This window comes from Pan paniscus, chromosome 7 (assembly GCF_029289425.2).
Source record: "Pan paniscus chromosome 7, NHGRI_mPanPan1-v2.0_pri, whole genome shotgun sequence".
Lineage (NCBI taxonomy): Eukaryota > Metazoa > Chordata > Mammalia > Primates > Hominidae > Pan > Pan paniscus.
Genome location: NC_073256.2, coordinates 86,646,659 through 86,672,815, shown reverse-complemented (window position 1 = coordinate 86,672,815; position 26,157 = coordinate 86,646,659). Strand labels below are relative to the sequence as shown.

At 38.0% G+C, this 26,157-nt stretch overlaps 1 protein-coding gene across 1 annotated transcript in view; it reads right to left on the bottom strand.

Moving 5' to 3' along the window:
* Nucleotides 1-26,157, bottom strand: part of XKR9 (XK related 9) — a 551,550-nt gene that overhangs the window by 281,691 nt on the left and 243,702 nt on the right. The gene's annotated exons all lie outside the window — the stretch shown is intronic.

Genomic DNA, 26,157 nt, shown 5'->3' with positions numbered 1-26,157 from the left:
CCTAGAGAGTATAAAAATCAAATCAGAAACTTTCAAAATAACTATTTCTGGGCCCCAATCATCAAAGACTCTAATTCACTCAGTCTGGGATTAGGCATAGGAATCTTCATTTTTCATAAGCACCCCCTAAGTGATTCTTATCACTTAGGAGAAACAGTGATACAAAAGGAAAAGCAGAGGAATGCAAAGGAAGAAAAAGGAAGAGAATATACTCCCCTGTTCCCTGGCAGCCTTCATTCTTTACTACCATTAACTACTTTCTCCAGACTTTGTGACTAAGAAATCTTCTCCTAAATCTAACTTCTATGTACGTTATGCCAGGAAAGACAAAAAATAAACTGTTCTTCCCCTTCATCTCCAACTCTGACTACATTCTCTTCTAACTTCAACAAGATATTGCTCTATGCCCTAAATGCCCTAAGTGTCCCATTATTCCTTTGGGTTTCCATCATTGTTGGTTCCTTCTAACACTCGTGGTGTAGGATAGAGAAAAGAAAGATGATTCTTAAAGACCAGTACATTTCATTTCTATGTATTGATCCCTAACCTAAAAGCATCTGTAGCCCTATCAGAACTTGGAATTCACACCAGCCCCTATGTTCTCTGTTCAATAATAGAGGAGCCCCTCATTTACCCACTTCTCCTTTACAGTATCCTCACTCAAAGCTACCTCTTCTGGTGAACAGTGAGCCTAATGAATATCTTGCCCCAGGAAGAAGGTAGGCCCGGGTTTTAGAGGGTCGGAAACCTGTCCCATTTGAGGGAAACACTTGAAGACAAAGAGTATAAAAATAACTCACTTTCACACACACAAATATGATCAAGTGAACTGAAAGCTAGGGTCCCTTCACAGCCTTAAAAGTTGTTATGAACTGAATTGTGTTACCCCTAAAATTCATATGTTGAAGTCCTAGCCCCCTACTGTGTCTGTATTGGGAGATAGGGCCTTAATGGAGGGAATTAAGGTTAAATGAGATTGTAAGGGTGGGCCCTAATCCAAAGGGACTGATGTCCTTACAAAAAGAGGACAAGCACTAGGGTTGTGAATGCACAGAGAAAAGGCCATGTGAGGACACAGCAGAAGGTGGCACTCCACAAGCCAGGGAGAAGGGCCTCGGGAGAAACCAGTCCTACTGGCACCTTGAACTTCCAGCTTCTGCTGTTTAAGCAACCCAAACTGTAGTATTTTGTTATAATACTTTATTATGACAGGCCTAGCAAACTAATACAGAAGTGGTCCATGCAATTGAGAGGTCCTGGTGCTGAAATGTCATTAACTTCTCCCTACCTCCTTCTCTTCTAACAGGCAAGCTGAATTTCACATCACTATTATGGCAATGCCAACTCTGACCTAGACTAGCGGTTATCAAAGTTTGCTGAATATTTGCATCCTTAAAAGTCCAGCTCAAATACTGTATTCTATAAATTATTTAATCTCCTGAGATGCAATTAATTTTTCCCTACTCCATATCCTATCTCACATCGGTCTGCATCTCCATTGCTGCCCTTATTTAATTCTGCCTTATACTGTCATCAGTCATTATTCATATTATACTACCACATTCATGTTATTCATATTAATTAATATCTATATTAATTCATAATAACAATATAATATTTTACTTAATCATTTAAATTTCTCATGGGAAGAGACCATGTCTACTCCTAGGCTTAACACAATAATTTGCACATAGGAAGTCCTCAACAAATGTATTGAACTGACTAATATGTGTGAAATGCCTTGAGGTCTTTAGTCAACAGAATCAAGGACATTAATTATCTCACTACCTACCTACCTGATATGGTTAGGATGTGTGTCTCCTCCAAATCTCATGTTGAAATGTGATCCTCAATGTTGGAGATGGGGCCTTTGGTAGGAACTGGATCATAGGTCTGGATCTCTCATTAATGGCATAGCACTATTCCCTTAGTAATTTGTGAGCTCTCGCTCAGTTAGTTCACTCAAGATCTGGTTGTTTACAGGAGTCTGGGACCTTCCCCTTCTCTCTCTTGCTTTCTCTCACACCACATGATATACCTGCTCCCTCTTTGGCCTCTGCCATGATTGTAAGCTCCCTGAGGCTCTCACCAGACAACAAACAGATGCCAGTGCCATGCTTCCTGTACAGCCTGCAGAAGTGTGAGCCAAAATAAACCTCTTTTCTTTCTAAATTATCCAGCCTCAAGTATTTCTTTATAGTGACACAAGAATGGGCTAACACATGACCTGTAGAATATGTACATAAAATCAAAGAATTTTATAGCTGAAGGGTCTTAAGGACCATTAGTTACTAGCTACTCACTTTATCCATTTGCCAGGCATTATTCAATAATTAATAACAGATCCAGAACTAAGAAAGAGGTCAGTCACGATCCTACCACACAACCTGGCTGGTCATACAGACTTGAAAAAAAGTTATAGATGGACATATCCAGCCACCTTAGAATCATCTTAGAACACCATGCTGACCTCAGGGTAACCTTCTGATTATGATTCCATACCTGTTGGAGCTCTTCCTGTGTACAGAATGCACAGATCTCATTAACATGAGCATTGTAGATTATAGTTTTGTTTCTCACTGTAGTTAAATAAATTGGCACTCTGATTTTTTTTTTTTACTTAAGCTTGAAACAGATTTCAAACTTCTTCGAAATAGTTCAACTATGTGGATATTTATTTAAACAAGAAAATGAATTTCTCTCAGTCCAAATTCAAATATCACGAAGTCTACTACCGAGAGTAATTAACAATTTGCCCAGCCAAACTTGGAACTAACTGGCTCGGGTCAGGTGAATACCAGATTTAGCTTTTGTGTTTAAACCCCTAACTTCTGCACCAGAAAGGTGAAGAAGGTTCTGATGGTGATGCTCTTTGGCATATGGACTGCAACATTCTAAACCATACCCAACCGTCAATTCCTCCCATGCTGGTCTCTGAATCTAAGTGGCGATGACAGCCATTAGATAGACACTGCTAAAAATGAAGTGCTGACGAGAGAGAGGATTTATACCCCATTACCAATCCCCTGAGCCACGCCATGAACCTTTAACTAGGCATTTTATCATGTTGGTTGCCACTCTGAATTTTCTCTAATTTGTCTCTTTTTCAACATGTGGTATCCCAAACTAAAAGCAGTTGAAATATGTTCAGGCAAGACTAGTGCCAAGTGGCTTGAAATAATTTTTTTCTGGTTTAGAACATAATGCTTCCATTAACACAGCCTGATATCACTTTGAAGGGATTTAAAATATCTCTCTTTTTTAAACAAATTTTGCTGTCTTGTTGACTTTAATAGCTTTAAAAATATGCTAAGGCATGGAGTGGCAAACTATGACCCAAATACCAAAGTGGTAAATAACTTTGAGAGAGATGACTAAGTCATCTTTGGTAGCCACTAAGTCCTCTCACTAGGTTCTTTCATCCTAGCCCTTCTCACGAGGCTCTCCTTCCTACTCCCCCACCATTCAGCCAGCCAAGTATTAGGAGCCCATCTGAGCTACATATTACCTCATCTTAACCAGAGCATTAAAAGCTAAGCTAAAGTCTTAGTAGATATAGGCTTATATTCACCTACTCCACCCCACCTACAACCACCCCACACTAACTCCCAGGTTTCTACATTTTTTAACTGATTTTTGAGAACAGAAAAAAATTCAAAACCCAAAGCAATGACATTATTCTACCCACTACAAGTTCATATTTTACTTGGGATTGGGTTCTAAAAGCTAGTGTAAAATACGAAAATCAAACCTGGTCAAAATTAGCATTGGAAATCTGAAGAAGGTGCATGTGATGGGCAGAATTCTAGATGGCCCTCTATTATTGCCAGCCTAGTTATTCAATCAAACACTAATCTAAGTACTTCTGTGAAGGGATTTTGCAGATGCAGTTAAAGCCCCAAGTGAGTTGGCTTTAAAATATTGAGATTAACTGCGTGGGCCTGACTCAAACAAGTGAGCCCTTTGAAAACAGAGCCTTTTTTTCAGGCTGACAGTAGAAGAGGATGTCATAGAGATCTAAAGTATCAGAGGGACTCGATGACCATTTCTAGCTTAAAGATGGAAGTGGCCATGTGCAAAGACTAGAGACTAGCCTCTAGATGCTGAGAGCAAACCCTGGCCACCAGCCAGTAAGGAAACATAAACCTTAGTCGTACAACCACAAGAAACTAAGTTTTTCCAACAACCCAAATAAGCCTAGATGGAGATTCTTTCCCACAGTCTCCAGATAAGAGCTCAGCCTGACCTACACGTTGATTTCTGTCTTGTAAGGCTCTAAGCAGAGAATTCAGGAAAGCCAGTTCAAACTTCTGGCTTAACTAATAAATAGGTATTGCATAAGTTTCAAAATCTGTGGTGATCTGTTATACAGAAAGAGAAAAGTAACACAATGCCACACTGGAAATTTTCTGGATCTATACTCTTCAACACAGTTGCATAAGGTATTTAGTTTAAATTAATTTTAATTAATATAAATTCCTCCATCAGACTTGCCACATTTCAAGTGCTCGATAGCCCCTTGTGTCTGCTAGCTAGCATACTGACCACTATAGACTAGAGAACTTTTCCAACACCATGACAAGTTCTATTGTACTGCTCTGGAAGATCCAAAAGAACTGGTTTTCCTGTAGCTTTGGCCCAGATGACTATTTCCCTGGTTGAGCAGCTTATTGTGTTGCATTTATGGATCATGTGGTAAGGGAAATTTGCATTTTTACTACTATGATCACATTCAGCCTTCAAGATGCTCACATTGGGAGAAGCAAAAGGGAACTAAGACTGATCAAGGAAAGTCAACTTCTGCCTTCTATTTCCTGCCCACTCCCAAATGCATAATCAATTGTGAAATGGTATGCAGAATGTGATCATTTCCACCCTGTCTCTCTCAACTCCTATAGTTGGATTTGTTTTAGTTAAATGTGCATATGATGTGACTCCACATACCCTTCCTACACCCTCTTTGCAGAAGGCTAGCAATCCTATGTCTGTGCCAGCTGGGAGATGAGAACAAGCTGGGACTAACTTTGGAGTCTGACGAGCTTGGCCAGAGGATAGTCTGGCCATCTAAGACCAAATCCAGGAAAGTATGTCCCTGGCTAATGGTGCAGGGACAATTTAGGAGCCCAGACTAGGGAAGAGCACCCAGGCTTTTAAGGTGATAGTAACTATAGATATCAACTAAAGTATATGGGCTAGGCCATATACTTTCCCAAAAGATGGTAAAATTTTGATCCATGTCACATCAGGCATTTTTGTCATTTGCACATATTTCAGTAACCTAAAAAAAAATCAGATTATAAGCCTTTAAAAAAAAAAAACTTTTCAACAGATATTTTTATCAAATGGGTTGTGCTTAGTAATGTCCACAAGGCTATGGCAAGACCACAGGGTCAACCAAAATGTTCTAATAAAAACCTGGAAATCAAGGCAGGTGGGTGGTTCACGCCTGTAATCCCAGTGCCTTGGAGGGCTGAGATGGGAGGATCACTTGAGGCCTGGAGTTCAATGCCAGCCTGGGCAACAGAGCAAGACCCCATCTCTATAAAAGCATCTTAAAAATTAGCTGGGCATGGTAGTGCATGCCTGTAGTTACAGATACTTGGGAGGCTACAGCAGGAGGATTGCTTGAGCCCAGAAGGTCGAGGTTGCAGTGAGCTGCAATTACTCTACTGCACTCCAGCTTGGTTGACAGAGCAAGACCCTGTTTCTAAACACACACACATGAAATTAGATTTTTGTTTGAGCCCTGATAGGAAAGCAAAATATAGAAATTAGATAAAAGGTTCAAACCTAGACTCAACTCATTTCAAAGAGATGTGGGGAAGAACCAGTCTAGGACCCCGGGAAAATTAGAGTGGAGAGCGTTTCCTATCTACTACCAGATCTAGCACCTACTCGTCAATGACCTAAGACAGGAAACACAAACATCATCATAGGCAATAAGGATAGAAACAAGCTAACACAGAAACAGTACATGTATGGACAGTGTTATGTTTTGAATATTTGTGAACCTCCAAAATTCATGTTGAAACTTAATTTTCAGTGTGGTGGTATCAAGAGGCAGGTCCTTTGGGGAAGTGATTAAGTCATGAGGGTTCTGTACTGGTGAGTGGTATTAATGCCCTTATAAAAGAGGTATCAGAGACCTGCCTGGCTTTTCCATGCCTTCTGCCATGTGAGGTCATAGACTTCATCCTCTCCAGAGGACACTGCAAAAAGACACCATCTTGGAAAGAGAAAGCAAACCCCTTCCCAGACACGGAATCTGCTGGTGCCGATTGACTCTGGACTTCCCAGCCTCCAGAATCATGAGAAATAAGTTTCTATTATTCATAAATTACCCAGTCTCAGCTGTTTTGTTATGGCAGCACAAATGGACTAAAACAGGTAGAGACAAGAAAGGAGATGCCACCCACTGCCCTGCATTTCTGACTTAGCTGCCCGGCATCCAAAGACGATCCCCACCCAGGAAAATTGATCGACGATACCCTTCCCTCTCTTCTGTTAGCTCCTGTGTCTATCTTAAACCACTCCTGGCTGCTTTCTGCTTGTCTCCCTAGACTGAGCATTTACACTGTGTCTCATCTTGTTTTTAGCTTACTGTCAAATAATCCCTGCTCAGGATCTTACAACTCCTTTTAGACCAAGTTCCTTGTGTGTATGTGCATATATACATACACATTTCATATTTATGTATAAGATACATTTTATAAAATGTATCTTATACATAAATACACCTACCTCATAAATACATAAAATGGATTTTATTTTATACATATGAAATGTATATGAAACAAAACTATAACTCTAGAAATAATGGTAGAAGCTCTTGGTTTTCATATATATATGAATGTGAAGTCTTGAAAGTTCATATAACTTTCCTAAACCCACACACTTAATGGCAAGATTAGTTGTAAAACCCAAGTGTCCTGGGTCCCCTGACTCCTAGTCTATAGTCTGGTCATGCTGCTGTCCTAAATTTTTCCAATGCATTTTCAAAGGTGCTGTTTCTCTCTATTTTCACAAGTTGGTAGAGCACTTAGTTATCACCATACCAAAGAGGAGAAAATGTATCTTCAGATAGTAAGTGACCTGTGCATATTTTGTCTTTGTGATTACTAAAAATTAAGGTTGGTTGAAATAAACAATTCTCCTCCATGTCACACTCTGGGCCCTCTTTGAAGTGAATCAGATCAAATACATATTTTTGCGAGATTGTGTTCTAAAGAAAATTATTATCCTTTTATAGCATCATAAATGTTTTATAAAAGAAGTATTCAGTGGTTGGGTGTGTTTGGTAAAACTTGGGTTAATAAAAGAGAAAAAGTTTTTCAATGCAGAACTTCTCAGAGCCTTTAGTATGTAAGTGAATATAGTGAAGGTATAAGAAATTGGTTATGGCCAGGTGCAGTGGCTCACGCCTGTAATCCCAACATTTTGGGAGGCCAAGGTGGGTGGATCACTTGAGGTCAGAAGTTCAAGACCAGCCTGGCCAACATGGTGAAACCCCATCTCTACTAAAACTACAAAAGCCGGGCATGGTGCTGGGTGCCTGTAATCCCAGCTACTCAGGAGGTTGAGGCAGGAGAATCGCTTGAACCTGGGAGGTGGAGGTTGCAGTGAGCCGAGATCGCGCCATTGCACTCCAGCCTAGGCAACAAGAGCAAAATTCCATCTCAAAAAAAAAAAAAAAAAAAAAAAGTTTAGAAAAAAGAAATTGGTTATAATATATGTGGTATATTTTTTCCAGTATAACAAGTATTATCATCTTGAAGACATTAGTGTTCCACAAAACAGTTTTGGAAACATCAATCATATAACGTGTACTTATAATGTATAAGAAAGTGTTCTATAAATCAGTCTGAAATTAGTGCCTCCAATCATCTCATTCATTTGTCACTTAGTTTACCAGATACTTTTTGTTATAAATATTTGTTTCTTTCCTCCTTCCTGTGCCCTATCCCAGTTATTTCCTACATACCCAGTAACAAGTGTGTCTATCTTATCACAAATACCTCTTCTGGATTTCCTTTGCATGGTGCTTTTCCTTCTCCTTTCTCTTAGCTTACCACGTGTTCTTGCAGTTGGCTTTGTTTATCCTCCTCTTAACTCTTAGTTTGCTTTAGATGCACATCACATAACCACTACATTCATAAGCCAGGCTTCTATTCTAGTGACGTTTCTCCTATTATGCCAACCATATTTTTTTGTAGGGTTTAAAATTTATTATATCAAGAATAAAGATTAATTTCATAAAAGTGTTATGCTTGTAAACATTAATAGTCACAAAACCAAGAGCTTCCACGTTTAATTTATAGAGTTATTGTTTGATTTTATCATCTCGAAAATAGAGTATTCTGATTGCCACATGTATAGACATGAAAAAACTGATCCCTCCTAGCCTGACCACTGCCTTATCTTCTACAACTTTTCTTCTTTTTGAATCCATCTATTCGTTCTTTATTCAACACATATTTATAGGAGGCTTATACATGCTATTGAGGGCCCATTTTAGGAATGCCTAGATTAACATGTCATAGTGTGTATTTTGGAGGAGCATATAGTCTAGTCGTAGGAGATAAATTAAGTACATGATTACCTACATCCTCGTACTATAAAAAGTACAGAAAGAATCTCACAGCAGAACCTATGAACATTAGGAAATTGAGGAAACTTCACGGGAAATGCGACTGAAAGTACAAGAGAGGCATAGAATGATTTTTGAATGTGACAATGTGATACAGCTCATGAGTTCAATAAGCAGAGAGCATGATTTTAATGACTATCCCTGAAAATTTACTTGGGCAAAAAAAATTAACATTAAATTTTGATGCTCCTTCCTTGGAGAGCCCATATCCCAGCTCAGTTTCTTTTAATCCTTCAAGTGACTTGTTTTACAGCAGCAGTGAAAAAAGTAGTCACATACAATGTGACAGCATCTTATTTGGTGCTATTTGATTAGGTATAAAGGAAGTTTGCAGAAATGTAACTTTTAACAATGAGATATTTTGTTCTTTTGTCCCTCTTTTTGTCCTGGGTCTTCAAGCAAACTTTTGTGAGTTTAATGAGTTCCCACAGAAGACATCCTTGAGGTTGCCTCAATGGAGAGAAACTTTTCCACAGTCTGAAAACAACCAGTGTATATACATATGTGTAGGAATCTGCCACGTGGAGAAAGGAAAGAAGCAGAATCCAGACAGAGAGGTACAGGAAAATGGTGGCTTCGGCACGTTTGGGGAAGGTTGAGTTCACTCAGGAAGTCTCAGTAGTATGGAAGAAGATGAGGCCAGATGATAGGTTAAGAGTTAGAGGATGAAGGAGTTTATAAACCAGTTTGAGTATTGACATTTTCCCCCTATAGATAATAGAGAAGCCAGAAAAGATTAAAACCAGAGGCTTACATGGTCAAATTTGCATTTTAACAAGTAAATCTTGTGGTATTTTAGAAAGTGGACTGAGCTCGGAACAGCCAGGTGGAAGAAAAACAGGATAAGAAGCTGTTACAATGGTCTTGGGGAGATAGGGTTGAGGAGAGATGAAAGTCTAAACTAAGATAATTAGAAGGCAAGACAAAGAAAAAAGGCCAGTTCATGGAACTATTTCTGAGGGAGAATAAGTGGCATACGGGAGCCATCTTTTACCATCTTGCAAGAGTTAGCTGTTACATATTCAGAAATTCTGTGAGCTGGTTGTTAAACCATTGATCCCCGGGAATTAGCAATGAAATCAGGCAAGGAAATTAGCAGATGCTGTAAATAGGGCTTTTTAGTTTTTGAGAGAACCAGTTCACCAACATTACCACTAGATGGAATTGACAGGATTTGGTGTAGATACAGGAAGCAAATAGGAGATATCAGATTTAGTAAGGCCTGAAGTTTTTTCGATTTGGAGGGCCCACCTTAAGATACAGAATATAGAACATAGAATTCAAAAATAGGCATAAATAATAGACACTATGAGTATTCCTGGAAGCCAGAAATACAGACATAAGAGCCTGCAAACCACATAAAAATATCCCACAAAACCCAAACTAAATGTGTCCCCAACTCAGCTTCCCTTTAGCCAGACACTAAAAGTGCCCACAACCACTTCAACACCACATCACATGATGGGAAGTATGTCAGAGGAGAAGTCAGTGTGGAAAGAAACAGCAGGCTTAACCCACTGTGGTTAAAACATCTTACTTTTGCACATTTTACAAAAACATATAACCATGTGAACCCCTTGCTAGGGCAACTCTCAGAACCTGGGAAGGGCCCATGCAAGTACAAGGATCTGAAGCTTGAGCTTCATCAACTTCACAGTGAATTTGCCTCTGAGAGTGAGACAGGGATCCAGAGTAACACCAAGGTTCAGGAGACTTGGGGGATGGCTCATTGATTTACTTATTGATACCCCTATCTAGTTCCAAAACAGATTCAAGATGGCTGGATGCATGCTGATACTATTATCCAAAGAACAGGCAAGGGCCAAGTGTCACTGTAAGATTAGAGGGCTCTCTCCCTGATTCATGGAGGAAACAAGCATTGTTCATATATCTGTGTTAACTGTTGTCAAGAACGAATCTTCACTAATAATCTTGTCAGCCTCAACATCCCAGAGCCATTTTCAAAAGCACACTGGTTCTTCCTTCAGTGGGCCATCATAGAGAGCCTCCTGGTCTTCAGGCTGTGATGCTTCTGCAGGACGTCACTCTGAAGAAAGGTGAAATGTGTCTGGCACAAGCCAGAATAATCCATTCCAAACACATGTGTAATGAAGGGGAAACAGGTGCAAACAATTGAACCAGCTGTCAGCAAGCTACAGGGATTGCTTTTGATATCTTAATCGTTAGTTGATCCATGAGCCCCGTCGGCAGCATCACTGTCATAGCTGACTGCACATCTGTAAACCCTTTTGAGTCTTTTCTGATGTCCGTGTGAGTCCATGAAAAGCCTGACATCATGAGAGACTTAAATTGAGCATGATTGCTGCTGTTTCCGTTTTCTTGCCACAGAACCAGAGTTGACAAATGCCAATAATTGCTAAATTTTTACTACTGGTTGTCATGTGCCACACAAGGTAAGGGCAGAGAGAGATCCCTCTGTCCCTGTGAGCATCCTGTTATTGTCGGTTTGACGGACTGCACATAATTTCTCTGTCTGATAAAGAAGCTATTTGCCCAGTAGCCAGTTGAGGGAGTTTATATGTTTATCTTGCCCTCTTCATCTCTTCAACAATGCTAACACTCCATAATCACTGGGAAAATACTTTAAATGGATGGATGTTTACATTGATAAAATATCTTCATTCTCTTTTCTGTCTAAGGAAAAATGTCACCATCGCAATTAGCACAGTAGGTAATTATCCCCCCAAAAGGGGATTGGAAATCAATGGAATTATCTGTAGTGACTCATTATCTAAGATATTTGGGTTGATAACATCCTCTGGAGCTCAACAAACTATGGTACATATACAAAGTGGTGAATGAAAATTTTGAGTGGCCCTTCTAAATGTTTACCCCATCAGCTCTGCCAAAAAGACTAAGTTCTGTGGAACTGCTGGCACAGGGACAAGTTATTGGAATCAGGAAGGGAGAGAAGAGAAACTTGTGTTCTGGTGCTGAGTCCATAGCATGCAGGAGGTAGGATGTGGTTATTCCTCAGAGGTATACAGAGGGTAGAGGAGGTGAATTCCCCAACTCTGCTCTTGTTTCCATGACATCTTTACTCATTGCTTCTGAACCCATAGTTTGTCTATACCCACTACCTGCTTCTTCTTCCCCTTCCCTTTCCCCAGTACCTCCCCAAGACCAGTCATTACAAAGTCACTTCATTTTCCAGATATCATCATGTATATTTAATAAGTAGTATCCACAGTGAAATCTTACTTCAATTCTTCTAGTCCTAAGCTGATATGAAAATGCCCAATTTCTGGAGATTAGAAAAAAAGGGTATCTGGTGTTAAGAAAACAAAATTTGGGGATTTTGCTTTATTTTGAAAGTGGGTATTGCTGCCACCTAAAATGTATAATTAGCAGAAGCAGAGACTTGGCACATCTCTTCTGAAAGCCTGCCAGCCGCTACTTTGTACTTTATTAAGATATAAGATATAAACTTGTCTGGCATAAAATTACACAGCCCATCACATTTTTGACAGGAATTTTTGGTTCTTCCTTTTCAAAAATTTGTGTAAAGAATTCAACTGAAAGTACCTGTGGGAGAAACTTAAATAATAAAACTAAATCTTCTATAAATAAAAGAGAAATGAGCTGGATATTGACTTATTTTTGCAAAAATTGAAAAAAATGACACTTGATATTAGGAAGCTAGGCCATCCCACAACTCTGACAGTTTAAACTCAATTCACTTTAATGCTGATTTCATTTTAGTTTGCTACCCAAAGAGCAAACACACAGAGTGTGAATACATAAAACAAAAGCAAAGGTAGGGAGTAGATTCAGTTTTCTTAGTCTCCCTTCATCATGGAGGGTCCCTGAAGGTCAGACATTGCAGAGGCCTCCACAGAAAGGGGCATTCTCCAGGCCAGAGGGCCCCAGTATAGCAGCCTCCTTGCCTTTAACTTGGGTGGCTGGCAAGGAGCCATCTCAGCACTCGAGGAATTGTTCTTTTTGTGCTCCTATTACATCCTTCCATTTTCATATGCATCATTAGGCCTACAGATTTCTGGCTATAGTCCACCACAATTAGGACTTGCATTTATTAAGTATGGAACTTTTCTTTTGCTGATTGAGTATATGGAATGAGGAACTGGTATGGAATGAAATCCTGGTGTGTGGCTCACAGCAACCCACAATCTGGTTGCCCACAAGAGAACTCTGTGAGGTGATGTGGCTCACTGGTTTATCTCATACCATGGTTTCCCGGGTTTGTCTACTCATCGGTGTTATTGAAACAATGATTCTTGCTTAATATTCGTATTTCTAAATATGCTTTAATTTAAAAAAGAAAAAGGATCTCCTCATAACAAAATGGATTACTTGTCATAGAAACCTAAGTGACTTTTTATTTTCAACAACAAAACTAATACATATAAAATATAAACAGGTTGCTTTTTAACAGCTAACAGAAAAGAAAAGGAAAAAAAATAAAAAATATATATAAAGAGGGGCTGGGGTCAGTTTTTACAGGCATGGAACATAGAAAAGGATATGGCCATGTATGGTCTTTTAAGCTCTGCTTAAAATCAAATGGCTCATTATCAAAGCACTTCTTATGATGTATAAAATGCCACATATGTAGACATGTGTATCCCACAAAAAGGGCTTTAAAAATTCAACTAATGGTTTTTTTCAGGTTATTTTTTATGATCGAAAAAATATTTTTTTCAATTACTATTTCTTTTAAAAATTTGTTTACTTAACAGAATCGTAATGAAAGTTAAAATAGGAACATATTTTATTGTAAATATGCTTAGTAAGGAGGGGTTTTATATTTTCATTCTTCAGTAAATCTCATACTTCACAATATTATTGACTAAATTTTGTTTATCATTAATGTAATGTCTGGCTTTCACAATGAGATTCCACTCTTAGACGCTGTGAAGGACATAATTTCATTGATTTAAAAACATGTATTCCTAAAAATATATAGGACAGACAAAGCTGCATTATTATTAAAAGTGCATATTTTTCAAAGGTTTATTAAGGTGTAGATAATCTTATATTGATTCTCTTTAAAACAGCTAGAGCAGCCATAAAATATAAGCTTTGTCTCATAGGCATGCACTGCTGCTGATACCAGCAGAGATTTTATAAGTAACTACATCAAGACCGTCCAAAGAAGGAAATGATGCCCATGATATAGACAATGAACAGAGTTTATAAGTCTCCAAGACCTCTCAAATAAAACTTAATATCTGTGTACAATTTTATCAACTCTAATAGCCCTGTGCAAAAAACTATGAAGGAAGAAAAGTTTGTTTGAAATGATCTCAATATTTCCAAATTTGCATATTCCTCTTGATCTGGTGCCCCTTTCCTGCGTGCTGGGTGCTGCTGTAGTTGCTATGCATCCTGTGGCCACACTGCATAGAGACAGTTCCTGACCCTCATGGAGCAGGCAGGTGGCCCAGGGAGGAAGATAGCCAGTCATCAAAGAATCATAAATGTAAATGTATACTCTGGGATCACTGTGATAGGGCAGGGAAATAAGGAAAGAAAAGACTTCTAGAGAAATTGAAGGGAAAGATGAGGAGGAGTTAACTAGGGCATATGCAAGTCACCCTTCCCAGTTGTTAAAGCACTATCCTGGAGTACCCTAGAGCAATACCCTACTGGATATCTCACCCAAGCCTGACATTCAATATTATCTATTCTTCCTGTCTTCTCTCATTTCCCCTAATCAAACCATTCATTGCTACAATATTCTTGCCCTTGGCAAGCAAAAAGAACTGTTACTAGGAGAGCAAACCAAAAACTCTCACCCTAAGATAGATAATAGGGAGAGAAACTATCATTTACTGAGCATCTCTGAGATTCTGGGAACCCTGATGCATGTTTTCACATATCAGCTCACTTAATCTTCCCCCTGAAAAAAGTATTCTATGATATATATTATTTCCTTTTCACCAGATAAAGAAACTGAGGCTCAGAGAAGTGAAGTAACTTTCCCAAAGACAGACTATGAATTGCAGAGTTGAAATGTAAATGTCTGATTCTAGCCCCAGTCCTTGTCACTGTACCAATCATGCTACCACTGTAAAGATCCCATGATCGGCCAGGCGCAGTGGCTCACGCCTGTAATCCCAGCACTTTGGGAGGCAGAGGTGGGTGGATCACGAGGTCAGGAAATTGAGACCATCCTGGCGAACACAGTGAAACCCTGTCTCTACTAGAAATACAAAAAATTAGCTGGGCGTGGTGGTGGGCGCCTGTAGTCACAGCTACTCAGGAGGCTGAGGCAAGAGAATGGCATGAACCTGGGAGGTGGAGCTTGCAGTGAGCCGAGACAGCGCCACTGCACTCCAGCCTGGGCGACAGAGCGAGACTCCGTCTCAAAAAAAAAAAAAAAAAAAAAAAAAAAAAAGGATCCCATGATCTATTTGTATGCCAGCTCTTCAAAAACCTCTAGTTTTTTTGTTTTTGTTTTTATTTTTGTTTTCTGAGACAGAGTCTTGCTCTGTCACCCAGGCTGGAGTGCAGTGGCATGATCTCAGCTCAGTGCAATCTCTGCCTCCTAGGAAACCTTTAGTTTTATTACATCCAAATGACCACATCTGAGACTAATACTGTTACCTTTACAGGAGCTCTGGAAGACCTATTGGCTCAACCTTAAGGGCAACTGAGTTCACACCCCAGTTGCACTATCTTATACTTCAGTCCAGAAACTAGATTTTTACCTAGGCCTTAATCCCTGACTTGGTTCCTGAAATCCAGTTCCTTTGTATCTGAGGGCTTTGTTTCCTTCAAGTCCTTCTAAAAACGGAAGCTCTCCTTCTGAAGTAAAGTCTGCACCCATGTTCCCATCCTCTCCAGATCTCCCCGATAGAATCTACCTTCTACATGCACCCATCTTTGTTGGGTTCCTTCTACATTGGCCTCCCCTAATCTCTGGATACTTTGTCTTCTGTCTTCAAACCCCTGATCATCCTTTGTGTAACCAGCATAGCTGCTTGGTGAGGACAAACCACAACTAAATCCACAAGAAAAAATACCCAAAGATAAAATGTGAAGGAATTTAGCAGCCATGTAAAACTTTTGAAGCAGAAGAACTTTCTCACTGTCCCTCAACGCTTTCCACACCAATTTCTGCTGATCCTACCCATATTTAAGGCAAGATCACATAATTATCTATACTATCCTTATATTACAATTAATAACCAACACTTAAGAGTACTTATGATCTATGTGGCTTTGTTCCAAGTGTGGGGCATGGATTATCTTGTATAATCCTCATAATAACCCTTCAGGTAGATACCAATATTATTCCCATAGGAAGAAGAGAATGATGAAAGAAGCTTACAGAGACATGTAATTTGCTCAATGTGAGTTTAATAATCTCAATGTGCATTTAATAATCTATAAAAGTGGTATTTGAACCCAGGTAATCTGGCTTAAAACTCACATGCATAACTGCTACTACACTTTTAAAGATTATGACAGTTGATGTTTTTAAGATGCCAACATTTGGAGAAAGCTGAATAGATTCAGCCATGCCATTCGTTCATTGTTTGAATAAATATTAATAAAGCCAGAAACTATAGATGTTCCTCCACTTATGATGGGGTTACATCCTGATAAGCCCATCATTAAGCCAAAAATATCAAAAGTCAAAATGCATTTAATACCCGAATAAACCCATCATAGAGTCAAAAAAAAGTATAAATTGAACCACCATGAGTTGGGAACCATTAATATGATCTTTTAGGAGCAGGACATAGACGTGAACAAAACAGATAAGGGACCTGACTACTGTGGCTTATATTCCACCAGAGTGAGAAAGATAATAAGCAAATAACAAATAAGATAATTTCAAATAAGAAAAAGCGGTACAAGGAAAATGTGATGAAAAGAGGAAAACTATTTTTGGTAGGATGACCAGGGAAAGTCTTTCAGAAAAGGTATTATTTGAACTAAACAATGAAACTGAACCAGCCAAGGATCTGGGAAGACAATCTAGGTAAAGGAAAGAGGAGGAAAAAGCCCTGAAGCAGGAACAGGTTGGATCAAGGAACAGATAGACCTGGAGTAAAGGTAAGAATAATAGAAAACAATACCAGAGAAGAGAACCCCAGTCAGTTCATGCAAAACCTTGCTAGTGAGCAAGATTCATGGACAGTGAAGCAACATATAAAAAGGAACATCTTGTCAAATATATCAACAGTAAAGAATTAGAAAATAAAAATGTTTTAATGATACAATTTACATTAGCATTAAAAACATAAAGTACCTAGAAATAAATCTCATGAAAGATATTAAAAAAAAAACTTTTTCACAGAAAGATATGAAGTATTGCTAAGGGAAATTAAGGAAGACTTCAATACTCCAATCAATGGAATAAATGATATAACCTGTTTATGGATTGGAAGATGCAATATTATAAAAAATATTAATTATCCACAAATTTATCTATAGATTAAATACAAAGTCAATTCAAAATCCAACAAGACAGCTTATGAAAATTACTGAACTGATTCTAAAATTTTTATAGAAGTGCCAAGGATCAAGAATAAGAAGCTAATCTTGAAGAAGAAAAACAAAATTGAAGGAGTTATACTATAAGATATCAAGAGTTATTATAAAGCTACAGTAATTAAAATAGCGTAGTTTTTTAAAAGTCTAGAACACCCAATATTCCCAGGTTATCTCCCATTCAAGTAGTTAAAAAATAGATCAGTGGAACAAAATAGAGAAGAGAGAAACAGATCCATATACACATAACCACTTGATTTGTCAAAGATGGCACTGTAGTGCAATGGAGAATGTGCAGGGGCCAAGGAAAAACTTACCCCTTGCCCTCTAAAGGTTTGCTGAAAATCAATGGACAAAGATAAATTAATACAAGAAAAGGCACACAAACTTAATTTTAACATGCAGAGCATGGGAAAATTGCAGGAGGATAATTACCCAATAACCCAGTGGAATGCAGAAGCTTATATATCCTTCATAGGGTAGCGGGAAATAGGGAATGTAGACAATTCTTTTGAGGAACAGTAAATGATTTTCATGGGAAATGAATGAGTCCAAAGAACAATGACCTGAGATCAAGTTTCTCTGGGCTCTGGCAGAGGCGGCATCACAGGTTATGGGATAGTAAAGGAGGGAAACCATGTCAAGCAAAGGCTTTTATTCATCTTTTATACAAATAAAAATAGCTCAGGTAATCTCAGAGCTGCCCTCTGAAAGAACAGATGTTAGCTTGTGGTTGACTTAATCATTCCTAGATCTGGACAAGGGATGGAGTGACGTCGGAAAAGCCTGGCTATTTATTGCACCAATGTAGATTTTTCTCTACAAATGCAAGTCTCCTCCACAAAAGGCGGCTTTTCAGGACTATTTCTGTCTGCAAGTCCTCTGAATACCCATCTCAAAATATGTCAAAGAAGTATATTTTGGAGTGTAATATTTTAGTTTCCTTTAAATGGGTAGTGAATGATACTGGATCAATTAAATATTCCTATGAAAACAAATCTTCATCTCTACTTCATCCTATAGACAAAATCAGTTCTAGATAGAGTGTAGATTATTATGAAAAAGCAATAAAAATCAATCTTCTAGAATATGATTGAAACTACCTTTGCAAAAATTATAGCAGTAAGAAAAATCAGACATAGAAAAATCATGACAATGAAAGAAATCTGACCTAACTGACCCCATATTGCTTTTAACCTCCAAGCTGCCCTGTTAATTCCTGGACATAGACTCAGCTAACTATAGCAGGAATGTAGTTTATAGTTTAATTTTGAAACTAAGATGATAATAGCCCCTTCCCTAAACAAACCCCCTCCTTACCTGGGAACAAGACTACCTTTGGAAAACTAACAAACTAGCCACCAGATTAGAAATTATGGCCCTGGAGTCATGCGGCCAAAGGCCACAAGATTCCCAACCTCCCCAATTGCCCCTATGTATAGCATCACTATTGTAAAACCTAAGATTAGTGTTATAAGATATTTTTCAGACCCTGTATTCTAATGGACCTGCTGGTACCACCCAGATTGGTAAACTGGCTCAACTAGTTCTGCAAGCCCACCAAGAAACTGAAGACAGCAAGAAGAACCCACTTCAACCCCCATCCCTGACCTAATTAATCACATTCCCCATTCCCTAGCTCCCTGCTCACCAAACTATCCTTGAAAAACCCAACCTTTGAGCCTTCAGGGAGACTGTTTTGAATAATAACTCCAGTTATCCTGCATGGCTAGGCTCATGTCAATTAAACTCTTTCTTCACTGCAATATCACAGTCGTAGTGAATTGATTTTGCCTGTGCAGCAAGCAGGAAGAATCCATTTGGTGATTACATAGTTTTGGAAAATCTATCTTCATGACTTTAAGGTAGAAAAATATCTTTTAAACTGGTTATAAAAGCAGTAGCCATAAAGGAAAAAATTTATAAATTGGGCTTAATTAAAATTAAGGACTTCTTTTCATTAAAAGACACCGTTAAGGAAGTAAAAATGGAAGCCAATGAGTGGTAGAAAATCACTGTCATACATATATCCAACAAAAGACGTGTGCAGAATGTATACAGAAATCCTACAAATTAATAAGAGAAAAGCAAACAATACAATAGAAAAAATGGGCAAAAGATTTGTACAATGCACTTTATAATTTAGGATATCCAAATGGCCAATAAACCTCATAAATCTAAAAGTAAATAAAAATGAAAGCCACAATAAGATACTACTACTTACCTTCCAGATCTAAAACTAAAAAGACTGACAATGCTAAATATTGACAAGTACACAAAACAACTGAAATTCACATACATTACTGGTGGAAGTAATATATGTAAATTGGTGCCACTACTTTGGAAAACTGTTAGTGTCTACTAAAATTAAACATATGTATCTGCTATGATGCAGAAATCCTACTTCTATGTGTATACTCAACCAAAATGTTTGGCTAGGCACAGTGGCTTGTGCCTATAATCCCAACACGTTAGGAGGCTGAGGCAGAAGGATCACTTGAGCTCAGAAAACCAAGGCTACAGTGAGCTATGATCATGCCACTGCATTTGAGTCTCAGCAACAGAGTGAGACTCTATCTTTAAAAACAAAAAATGTATAAATATAATCATCAAAATATATTTTTAAATTTTCATATCATAATAGCCCAAACTGGAAACAGCCCATGTGTCTATCAACAGTATATAAATTATGGTATTTTGATACAAGGAATACTATCAGCTATAAAAATGAATAAACTACTGTTACACACGACATAGATAAATCCCATGCATAACATTGAATATGAGAGGCCAGGCATAAAGGAATATACAATTTTAAAATATACTATAACATCCCATTTTATATAACTTTCCAAAACAGCCAAAGTAAACTAAGGTAGCTACCTTTGGGAAGGAGGGATGCTAGTGACTGGGGAAGGAAAGGCCAACATAGGACTTCTGGAGGGTGAATAATATTCTATTTCTTAATCCGTGTCCTAAGCTCACTTTGTGACAATTCATCCTGCTGTATGTTTATGATTAGCATACTTTTATGTATGTTGAACTCAATACAAATGCACTTAAAATATAGGCTAAAACTATGATGTTTTATATTTCTAGTTAATAATTTTTCGATTACTGGAAATTGTTTTCCTACTAAGTTTTTCTTTTTGATAAATTCTATGCCATGTTATCTCTTCTAGAAATACATAGAGGGAGTATTATTATATAAATTTTATATGTTTATTGTTATATATCAGAAGTATAATGCTTCACTGGTACCTTTCAGTATTTCTAATAATTCTCAATTGCAGTTTCCACTATGTAGTAACACTTTGTATTTTATTCAAATCAACCTTAATATATGCTTTTTCTTTGCTTTTCTAACTCTCTGAGAATAGATTTTCAACATTTAAAAAGCTGTTGCATTTCTTGAAGACTAGTGGCTCTCAATTGAAAATGTACACAAAAATCAACTGGGAAACATTTAAAATGTATGTTTCTTATTCTCAGCAGAAATTCCCACTCAATAGGATTTGGGTTAGAAACTGGGAATTTTCATTTTTCACACATACCTTAACTGGTTGTGATGCAATAGGTCTTCCATTAATCCTTGGAAAACATCCATGGGCCATTTTGATTATTTTTAATTTCCTGAACTGTTAGTTTTTTTCATGTGCTAGAAAACTTTCCACTAGTCTGCATTATTTGGGGGAAGTGGAGTGAGTAGTCCAGGAAAGGTTAGTATTCTTTGTTACTTGAACTTAATTACTTGATCTTTGCTGTTTAATTACTTTGTTATTTCAGAAGATGTAGTAGACTTTTTAAGGTATTAAAACTAAATAATTCTTGAAATTCCCCTGGCTTCTGTGACACTACCTACCTCTTCTTCTTGGTTTCTCTTTTTGCACTTCTCTCTTAAGCCCATTTTCTCTTCCCATCATGTACATTATTTCCTAGGTGACATCAGTCTGCGGTTTCAACTATCGTCAATATAATGACCACCCCTAATTTCTGTGGTCTGAGCTCCAGACAAGAATATCCAATTGCCTGTTGAAAATATTCATTTAACTATGCCTTGAAAATCCAGATTCAATATGTCAAAAACTTAATTCCTCAATTTTTACCCCAAATCTATTCTTCCTCCAGTATTTCCTATCTCCATGAATTGCTATACCCAGTTAACCACGGCAGATACTTGATTCTGTCCTCTCTCATCATTTACCTCCAGAAGACTTTCAAATCCTATTTATTTTATGCCCCTATTGTGTCTAGATTCTGCCCCCTCCTCTTCAGTCTCACCAGAGCCACCTTGGTATAGTCTTCATGTAATGCATCTACAGTTCTTCTCCCATCTTCTGGTCTTGCCCCATTTGTATTCATATTTCACACTACTAGTGATGTTATGAAATTATGAATCTGATCATGTCACAAAATGTTTTCAAGCAGTCTTCTGTATGAAACTTCTAATTACAGCAAACACCATCCTTATGATTTGATTTAGCCTACATCACTAGCCTCACCTCCCATCATTCTCCCCCACCCCAAACTCGTGCACAGCCATCCTGAACCATATACAATTTTCTCTCTGCCTTTTGTAACATATATACTTTTGCCAAATACTGCTCATTTGGCTTTCAACACCTTCCTTCTCCACCCAAGTAGCTAATTCATATCCATCTTTCAGGTGTTGACTTAAGTATTAACTCCTACAGGCTTCCTGGCCCCTGGCTTAGATGTGCCCTCTGTGTGCCTTTATTCTCTTATGTGTATGTTCACTTCTTCATAACCTTTACTGCACTGTGTGGTCATTGTCATCCTATTTTTCTGTCCTCCTAACTAGAATTTTCTAACTTTACTCAGGTTTATACCTAAAAGGAGCCTTCTCTGACTATCCCTTCTACAACAGCACCCAACACGCTGCCTTATCACCTTCTATTCCATTATCCAGCTTTATTTTTCTTCATGACACTCATAACCATCTACCAATGTATTATCCATTCACTTGCTCATCTGTTTGGTTTCATACTTCTTATTTTGCTGTATACTCCATCAGAACAATGTCTTATTCTGCCACTCTATTTTCAAAACATAGAAGAATCTTGACACGTGATAAGTGCTAGAGAAATATGTGAGAAGTAAAAGAATGTGTTCTTTGTATGTAAAGCTTCCAACTTTTCCATTATTTTATCCTCAGCACTTAGAACTAGTATTATTGACACAAAGTAAATATTTAATAAGTGATAAATTAACAATGGATGGCCCTAATAACTGCACCATCAAAAATACATTATAAATTTGTATTATCTTACATATATGAGGTTTGTTGGGAGGGTATATTTGTAAGTAAGTTTTCTGAATAAGCAAGATGTTGAAAATGATTGAATATCAAGATAGTCAAACTTGTATTAGGATATAAGTAATAATGGAAAGCACCTTTCCTTAAAGATCAAGTAATTTGAGCTTTGTTGCAGGCAGGATTCTAAAAATGTCACCCAAGATTCCCATCCCCTGGTTATTCCATCAACAGTAGTCTAGGCACTGCTATGAAGAGACGCTGTAGACATGTCATAAAGATTACTAATCAGCTGACCTTAACAGAAGGAGCTAAGCCTGGATTATACAGGTGTGCCCAATGTAATCACATGATTGTTAAAAGCAAAAGAAGCAGACAGAGTCAAAATAGAAGCAATAGAAGAGAAGGTCAGTAAGCAGACCCTAGGTGCTGGACTTGAAGATGGGTGAAGGGGATTGTAAGCTAAAGAATATGATCCCTCCCCTCTTCCCCCACCCCATACAGAACATCTCTTTATGATGCTCTTGCAAAGGCTAAATCTCCCTGCTTTTTGCACCTCCAACCTGCAAGAAAAATTTCATTCCTACCTCAATGTTCTACCAATCAGATCAAGTTACATTTGTCTCTAACTTAATTGCAGTTTTCCATTTAACCTACGTGGAAGAGAAAAATCTGAACAGGAACACAGACATAAGTGCTGAAGTGCTGGTTTCTTGATAAGTCATGGATTTCTGCCATGACTGATTATAGGAACCATAAGAAGCCAAGAAGGAGATCACATTTAAGTAGCAACAAAAGAATACTTTTTCAAGCTATATAATTCTATGTATAGAGAATAACAAAATTATGGCAAACACCACCACACCACACTGCAAACAAAATAAAGAAGCTATTGTAAAAAAAAAAAAAAAAAAAAAAAAAGAATATGTAGCTTCTAAAAGCTGAGAACAGCCTTCAGCTGACAGCCAACAAGGAAATGAGGACGTCAGTCCTACAAGCACATGGAACTGAATTCTTCCAACTTGGATGAGCCTGAAGACCAGTTCTTCCTCAGAACCTCCAGATAAGACACTTTGATTTTAGCCTTATGAGACTCTAAGCAGAGAAGCCAGCTAAGCCACTGAACCTTCTACCTTGTAGAACTGTGAGATAATAAACTTACATTGTTTTAAGCTGCAACGTTTGTAGTAATTTATCATGGCAGCAATAGAAAACTAATAGAGGTTCGCTCCTGAGTTCTAGTCCCAGGTTGCAGAGAGTCTTTGAACAAAGTAGTTCACATTTCTGTGCTTTCGTTTTGTAATAGGGTTCTAATAAATGGGCTTGAAAACTAAGTAAAAATAACTATTTGACAGAACTTAATTTTTTTAAGAATTAAATAATCTTAAAAACCTAATTGAATCTCCTCATTTTACATACTAGGAAACTGGAGCCCATATCCCCAATTAGTAGAAAAGCTGAGATTTGAAGCCAGATTTCATGACTGTCAACTCTAGTGTACATGTAATTGCAGTACTCGCAGTGTCCACAACAATATATAATTGCAGTGCTCACAGATGACTTGCAGCCATACTAGAGAGGCAGCTGGGGTAACAAGAAGAAGGCCTGGAGCTGGAAAGGTGCCTTTTACTCTCTGACTTAGTTGTTGGGAGAGCCCTTAAGAAAGTCATTCATTGCCTCAGACCCTCAGTCATCTTGTCTGTACAATAGGAACAATGAGAACCTGCCCTGCTTTTTTTTTTTTCCACAGGGTTCAGGTTAATAAGCATTTATTGAGCACCTACTATACATCAAATATTTCACTAAGTGCTATGATATAAAGATAAATCAGGCCGGTCATGGTGCCTCATGCCTGTAATCCCAGCACTTTGGGAGGCCAAGGCGGGTAGATGACTTGAGGTCAGGAGTTTGAGACAGCCTGGCCAACATGATAAAACCCTGTCTCTACAAACAATACAAAAATTAGCCAGGCATGGTGGCACATACCTGTAGTCCCAGCTACTTGGGAGGCTGAGACATGAGAATCACTTGAACCCAGGAGGCAGAGGTGGCAGCGAGCTGAGATCATGCCACTGTATTCCAGCCTTGGTGACAGAGTGAGACTCTGTTAAAAAAATAAAAAAAAAAAAAAGGATAAATTGAACTGGGTTTCATTTGTTTTTTGTTGTTGTTGTTTTTGTTTTTTTTCTTTTGAGACTGGGTCTCACTCTGTCACACAGGCTGGAGTGCAGTGGCGAGATCTCGGCATCTTGGCTCACTACAACCTCTGCCTCCCGGGCGAACTGGGTTTCTGATGTCAAATAATTCACTTATAAACAGATTACTTCAATGTCAAGTAATATATGTTATACAAAACATAAACAAATGGCCTATTGGAACACAGAGGGGGACCATCCGACCCACACATCTAACCCAGACATGAAGAAAGAGGCACTAGAGAATATTGCTGCATTTTGAAGGACAAGTAGACATTTGCCACCAGAAAAGGGCTTTTCAGACAGGGGGACCAATATGAGACCAAACATACAAACAAGAAACAGCATGGTATGAACTATAAATAGCCCATTTTACCAAGAACCAAGAGCACGAGGAGGCAATTCACAGGAAAAGGCCAGATAATGAAAACCATTGTATGAGTTGCTAGGCAGTGGAAGCCATTGGAAGGTTTAAAGCAAGGTAAGAAATGTGGCAGTGTAGAAGATTGATTAGTGAGAATCTGGACTGAAAATACAGGTAAAGGACTATATGGTAATATAGTCCAGGTGCAAGGTAATAAAAAACCTAAAATGGGGAAATGGTGGTAGGGATTTGGAAGTAAAAAAAATTCAATAAATCTTTAGAACAGAAATTAAAGCCTGCCTGCACAACATACAGACATCCTGAATCAGAGTCTCCAGAGTTAAGGCAAGGAACTTTACTAAAAATTCCACATACGACTCTTAGGTTTATAAGCTGCTCTAGAGCAGGGGTTGGCAAACTATGGCCCATGGACTAAATCTGACCTAATGCCTGTTTTTTATACAGCCCATGATCTAAGAATGGTTATTAACATCTTTAATGGTTAAAAATAATCAAAAGAAGATTTTATGACACACAAAAATTAAATGAAATTCAAATTTCAGTGTCCATAAATAAAGTTTAATTGGAACACAGCCACACTCATTTGTTTACATAGTGTCTATGGCTGCTTTCCCACTGCAGTGGAATAATTGAATAGTAACAACAAAGACCATATGGCTCCAAAGCCTGAGATATTTACTATCAAGTTCCTTACAGGAAAAGTTGCCAACTCCTGATCTAGAGCAACAATTCTCATTCTTGACTACACATTGGAATCCACTGCATATTTCAAGTCAGGTCTCTGGCAGTGGAACCCAGGCATCAGTATTTTTTTAAAAACTCCCTGGTGAGCCTCTTATGTAGTCAATGTTGAGAACCACTGATTTAGAGGGTTATATTGACAGAACTTCGTGATTATTTAGATGTGATTATGAAGGAAAAAAAGATTACATGGATTTAAAAATACATTTTTGAGGCTTACAGCTGTAATTATAAAATATAAAATTTCCTTTCTGTATACTCAGTACCTCACATTGTATCTGGTACATTAATGATAGTCAGTAAAAGTTTACTATAGTATGAATGCATGAATTAATTACTCCTCATTGAAACAGTCTCTATCCAAGACACTTGGAATACAGTTTATGTTCATTTCAATGTCACTGGAAACTTTTTTTAAATGAACCTTATC